At 51.8% G+C, this 6,000-nt stretch overlaps 1 long non-coding RNA gene across 1 annotated transcript in view; it reads left to right on the top strand.

Annotated features, from left to right (window-relative positions):
- Positions 1-391: 391 nt before the first annotated feature.
- Positions 392-6,000, top strand: part of LOC141147805 (uncharacterized) — a 66,540-nt gene continuing 60,931 nt past the window's right edge. The window contains exon 1 of the long non-coding RNA XR_012245151.1: positions 392-849. This is a non-coding gene — a long non-coding RNA (uncharacterized lncRNA). The remainder of the gene's footprint in view (positions 850-6,000) is intronic.

The raw sequence follows: 6,000 nt of genomic DNA, 5'->3' as shown, positions 1-6,000 counted from the left end.
TCCTCACAGCACAGTCCCAGCTCCGTCTCTCTGGTGCTAGGCACAGACATCACAGGCAACAAGTCTGCACCAGTAAGATTGCTCTCCTCCTATATCCCAGTGACTCCTAGTCATTGTAGTTTGCGGCCCCATTAGCCTCTATGGCACAACACTCTTCCCACGACTACATGTCCCAGAGTTCTCTGCAGATGTTATGTTATCAGCCACCTCACCTCCAGGGCCGGACTGGCCTACCGGGATACCGGGAATTATCCCGGTAGGCTGGCTGCACTGTAGTACCGCTGGGGCCGCTCTCACTCACTGCCTGTGTTGTGTCAGCATCAGCTGCAGCAGCGGCAGCCGCCGCTGCTGCACTATGCCAGCTGTGTGTCACTCACTGGCTCACTCTCTGTGTGTGTCTCCGCTCTCCGGGGGGGCCGCTCACTGCCTGTGTCCTGACTGAGTGACGCTGAGTGAGCCCTGAGCCGCCGCTGCTGCACTATGCCAGCTGTGTGTCACTCACTGGCTCACTCTCTGTGTGTGTCTCCGCTCTCCGGGGGGGCCGCTCACTGCCTGTGTCCTGACTGAGTGACGCTGAGTGAGCCCTGAGCCGCCGCTGCTGCACTATGCCATGGCTGCCTCCCTGTGTGTCACTCGTCACTGTCTCCTCCGTTCGCGCCGCCCACCACACTCATCTGGCTTAGCCTCGCTCTGTCTGTGTGCCTGAGGGGGAGGACCAGGAGGAGAACGCCGTGCTGCTGCTCCATTTTGCCTCGTCCCGTGCGGCGCCAGCCAGCACCGCCCACTATCTGCACGAGGAGAGGATTTCAGTGAATGGTCGGCAGCAGCTGCTACAGCACAAGAATCAAGGTATTTCCTCTCTCTCTCTCTCTCTCTCTCTCTCTCTCTCTCTCTCTCTCTCTCTCTCTCTCTCTCTCTCTCTCTCTCTCTCTCTCTCTCTCTCTCTCTCTCTCTCTCTCTCTCTCTCTCTCTCTCTCTCTCTCTCTCTCTCTCTCTCTCTCTCTCTCTCTCTCTCTCTCTCTCTCGTTTTGTTCAAGTGCCAGATAACTTTGAAAAGCTGTATACTCAAACGCTGCCACTGTGCCCATAGATTGCCACCACTGTACCATCAAACACAGCCGCCCACTGTACCCATAAATTGCCACCACTGTGCCCATTAAACGCAGCCACTGTACCATCAAACGCAGCCACTGTACCCATCAATTGCCACCACTGTGCCCATTAAACGCAGCCACTGTACCATTAAACGCAGCCACTGTACCATCAACACAGCCGCCCACTGTACCCATAAATTGCCACCACTGTGCCCATTAAACGCTGCCACTGTACCATCAAACGCAGCCACTGTACCCATAAATTGCCACCACTGTGCCCATTAAACGCAGCCACTGTACCATCAAACGCAGCCACTGTACCATCAAACGCAGCCACTGTACCCATCAATTGCCACCACTGTGCCCATTAAACGCAGCCACTGTACCATCAAACGCAGCCACTGTACCCATCAATTGCCACCACTGTGCCCATTAAACGCAGCCACTGTACCATTAAACGCAGCCACTGTACCATCAACACAGCCGCCCACTGTACCCATAAATTGCCACCACTGTGCCCATTAAACGCTGCCACTGTACCATCAAACGCAGCCACTGTACCCATCAATTGCAGCCACTGTGCCCATCAAACGCAGCCACTGTACCATCAAACGCAGCCACTGTACCCATAAATTGCCACCACTGTGCCCATCAAACGCAGCCACTGTACCATCAAACACAGCCGCCCACTGTACCCATAAATTGCCACCACTGTGCCCATTAAACGCAGGCACTGTACCATCAAACGCAGCCACTGTACCATCAAACGCAGCCACTGTACCATCAAACGCAGCCACTGTACCCATAAATTGCCACCACTGTGCCCATCAAACGCAGCCACTGTACCATCAAACACAGCCGCCCACTGTACCCATAAATTGCCACCACTGTGCCCATTAAACGCAGCCACTGTACCATCAAACGCAGCCACTGTGCCATCAAACGCAGCGACTGTACCCATCAATTGCAGCCACTGTGCCCATCAAATGCAGTTTTGAACATGTTTACGTCTTCCATACTTTGAAATAAAGTTCTTTGATTATTCCTTATTCTGGCAATATATATCACCATAGCAATAAGTGGATTGTTCTTGATGATTGTTCCACTTTTACCACGTTTAACTGTAATTTGCTTATATATATATATATATATATATATATATATATATATATATATATATATATATATAAAAAGCCCTATGTGCTTTTATATGTGTCTTATCTATATATAATGCACTCTTTAAATGTGCTTTAAAATGCATGGTTTTCCATTTTATGAACAAGAAAATAATGACGTTATGCTGTTGGGCTGGTATAATAATGCTATGGGGCTGGTATGACATTTTTTCCAGGGCTGGTTTTCATTCCCAGTCCGGCCCTGCTCACCTCTCATAGGCTGCTGCTGCCAGGCAGAGGGGGAGGGGATCACTTACAGCCTGCAGCACAGCAGTGGGGTGGCAGGGGGAGGGGTAAACTGGAATCAGAACAGACAGCCCACTCCTCACACACAACAACACACCCGGTGGGGGGGAGGGGTGATCCGGAATCAGAACACACAGCCAACAACACACCCGGTGGGGGGGAGGGGTAAACCGGAATGAGAACACACAGCCAACAATAAATGAAAACGGCATCAAAAAACACACTGCAGTTGCGTTTTTGGTGTGTTTTTTGAGTCACATGTCCATGCTTCACAGTTGCATGATTGAAGTCAGGCAACCAGAAAATTCCCCGAAAATACCTAAAAAACGCATATGCATTTTCTTTTTATAGAGCAGTGTGAAAGGGCTCTTAGAAATAAGAAAGCCTGCACCCACTCATACAGCAGTGCCAAGCCTGCGCCCCCTCATACAGCAGTGCCAAGCCTGCGCCCCCTCATACAGAAGTGCCAAGCCTGCACCCCCTCGTACAGAAGTGCCAAGCCTGTGCCCCCTCATACAGCAGTGCCAAGCCTGCGTCCCCTCATACAGCAGTGCCAAGTCTGCCTCCCCTCATACAGCAGTGCCAAGCCTGCACCCCCTCATATAGCAGTGCCAAGCCTGCGCCCCCTCATACAGCAGTGCCAAGCCTGCGCCCCCTCATACAGCAGTGCCAAGCCTGCGCCCCCTCGTACAGAAGTGCCAAGCCTGCACCCCCTCGTACAGAAGTGCCAAGCCTGCGCCCCCTCATACAGCAGTGCCAAGCCTGCGCCCCCTCATACAGCAACGCCAAGTCTGCGCCCCCTCATACAGCAGTGCCAAGCCTGCACCCCCTCATACAGCAGTGCCAAGTCTGCGCCCCCTCATACAGCAGTGCCAAGCCTGCGCCCCCTCATACAGCAGTGCCAAGTCTGCGCCCCCTCATACAGCAGTGCCAAGCCTGCGCCCCCTCATACAGCAGTGCCAAGTCTGCGCCCCCTCATACAGCAGTGCCAAGCCTGCACCCCCTCATACAGCAGTGCCAAGCCTGCGCCCCCTCATACAGCAGTGCCAGCCTCCACAGCTGTAAGGAGTTTGTGCAGGGCTGAGAGTTGTGGACGGAAAGGGAGGGCCGGTTGCACAGAGATGCAGCTGTGGGGGGTGGTTGTGGGCAAGGGGCAGTTGGTTGGTACTCAAGTTGGAAGAATGTCACACAGAGCCAAGGAAAGGTTGCACAATTATTGTTTTGTTGAATTGCAGGTTAAAAGTGGAGTAACGATGGCCAGTCACCAGCACTAACAATGTGGCTGCAGTGACTGCGGCAAAACACTTGACATATTTCTAAGCAGTATAGTATCAGCAAACACACTGATACTGGCAACACAGGTGGGGAAAGGTGGTAGTAGTGTTCTCAGCAATGTTAATGGCAGATTGGCAGAGTTCCAGCATAATGATTGTCACTTTGGTATAGTTTATGGTACTCGAGCAGAACCGGCATAGGCAGTGGCTGATAGGCTGAGTGACGGTGGAAACGGCATTTAAAAGAGCAGTGCATGTCATAAGGCACAGCACTGGGGACTGGAGAACAGCAGAGCGGACAGAAAATCTTTCTCTACTTTGCATATGCTTAATGAAACTACTGCCGGTGGAAATTTTTTTTGAGGGGGGAGGCAAACAGTATGCCAACACGCCAAAACCCCCCCCCCAGGTTGGTCGGTCAGTCGGTAGCACTTACCTCATCACCAGCGGCTTCCCCTGCTCTGCGGCGGTAGCCTCCTGGTCCCCTGTCCTCTTTACGGGTCATAACGGCGGTGGCCAGCTTCCGTTTTTTCCGTCCTCCTCCTCGGTGGCCAATCGGGAGTCCTCTCTTTTCGGCCAATTGAAAAACGAAACGGGCCTCACACCCGCTTCTGATTGGCCGGATTGCCGGATTGAGGATCAGTGTTTCAACAGCAAATATTCATTCACTGTTGTAACACACCTGGGTGGGATCGGAGCTCATTCTCTGCGACCGAAGCCCAACCTTATTTTGAAGCCTATTAGAGCCTCTGGCTCTAATCAGGTGCTTAAAAAAAAACAAAAACTCCTGGCCGCTCTATTTCATGTGCCCGGTGCCCTGAAAGGGGCCGGACACAAGAATAGGGGGTGGACATGGCGACCGAGGATAGACTCATGCTATGCGTTGCATATAGGGGGGTGACGTGGGGAGAGGGAGCAGAGCCCTAGTGCCCCTAATGGACGGGCTGCCACTGCATACTGCTAGGGCTTTTTTTCTCAGAGAATAGGTGCAGGTACCCCCCCCCTTTCCAAGTCATCCCAATCCCTGATCCCCTGCAGCCAGCCACAATAGATCCCCCCATCAACAAAAGATACCCCCAACAACAATAGACTCCCAACAGCAAAATGCCCACCAGTACCAATAGATCCACCCAAGCAACAATAGACTCTGCCAGTAACAATAGATCTCCCAGCAGCTAGCATCAATAGACCCTAAGCAGAAAGAAACGATAGACACCTCCCTCAGCAGTAAATCCCTCCCAGCAACATAACCCCAGCAACAATAGATCCCCCACCAGCAATGATAGCCCCACAATGACAATAGATCCCTGAGTAGCCAGCAACAATAGACCTCTCAGAACAATCCGCCATCCCTTGCCATTGCATAAATTCAGTGTTGGCGGTGCCGGAACTGCATTCCCCGGGGTTCCCGCTGAAAAACAGCCCTGCATACTGCCAACCAAAGTGTTCATTGTTTCAACAGCATATTTTAGGGGTATAAGGACTGTGACATATGTGTGCTGTGCATACAGTGGGTAGGCTCAGATATTATTTAATTATGCCCCTTTAATGGTCAGCACAGAAAGGCCACACTTTTGTTTGCTGTGGTGCATATCCTTGTCCGTGGAGCGCCCAGGGATACCCCAGGTCTTTCATAATTCTAGCAATGCCCTCCACTACAACATTAGGCAAGATTAGGTTATTTAATAGGGGCAGGATGAAATTCCATCGGGTCGCCGCCATGCAGCGGGCACGCACACGCGCCCTCTGTGGGCTCTAAAAGGGAAAGACGTACCCGTATGGGTTTTCGCCCAGCCGTGCCATTCTGCAGACGTATATCGCCGTGAGCCGGCCGGCAAGCGGGTAAAGCGTATTTTTCAAAAGACCACTGCGCAAATACAGAGTGACATAAAATATTGCAATGACCGCCATTTTATTCTCTAGGGTCTCTTCTAAAAAATATTTACCGTATATCGAGTATAAGCCGACCCGAATATAAGCCGAGGCACCTAATTTTACCACAAAAAACTGGGAAAACTTATTGACTTGAGTATAAGCCTAGGGTGGGAAATGCGCAGCTACTGTAAGTAGAAAAGAGGGTCAACAATGCCCATTTGCATGCCTCACTGTGCCCATTTGCAGCCATGGGTCCCCCGAACTTCAAACTTGGTAGTTAAGGGTTCCTAGATGCCCCCTAGCTGCAGCCAAAATTTGGGGTTTTCTGGACCAAAA

Source organism: Aquarana catesbeiana, linkage group LG06 (genome assembly GCF_042186555.1).
Source record: "Aquarana catesbeiana isolate 2022-GZ linkage group LG06, ASM4218655v1, whole genome shotgun sequence".
Lineage (NCBI taxonomy): Eukaryota > Metazoa > Chordata > Amphibia > Anura > Ranidae > Aquarana > Aquarana catesbeiana.
This window is presented reverse-complemented; position numbering and strand designations above follow the sequence as displayed.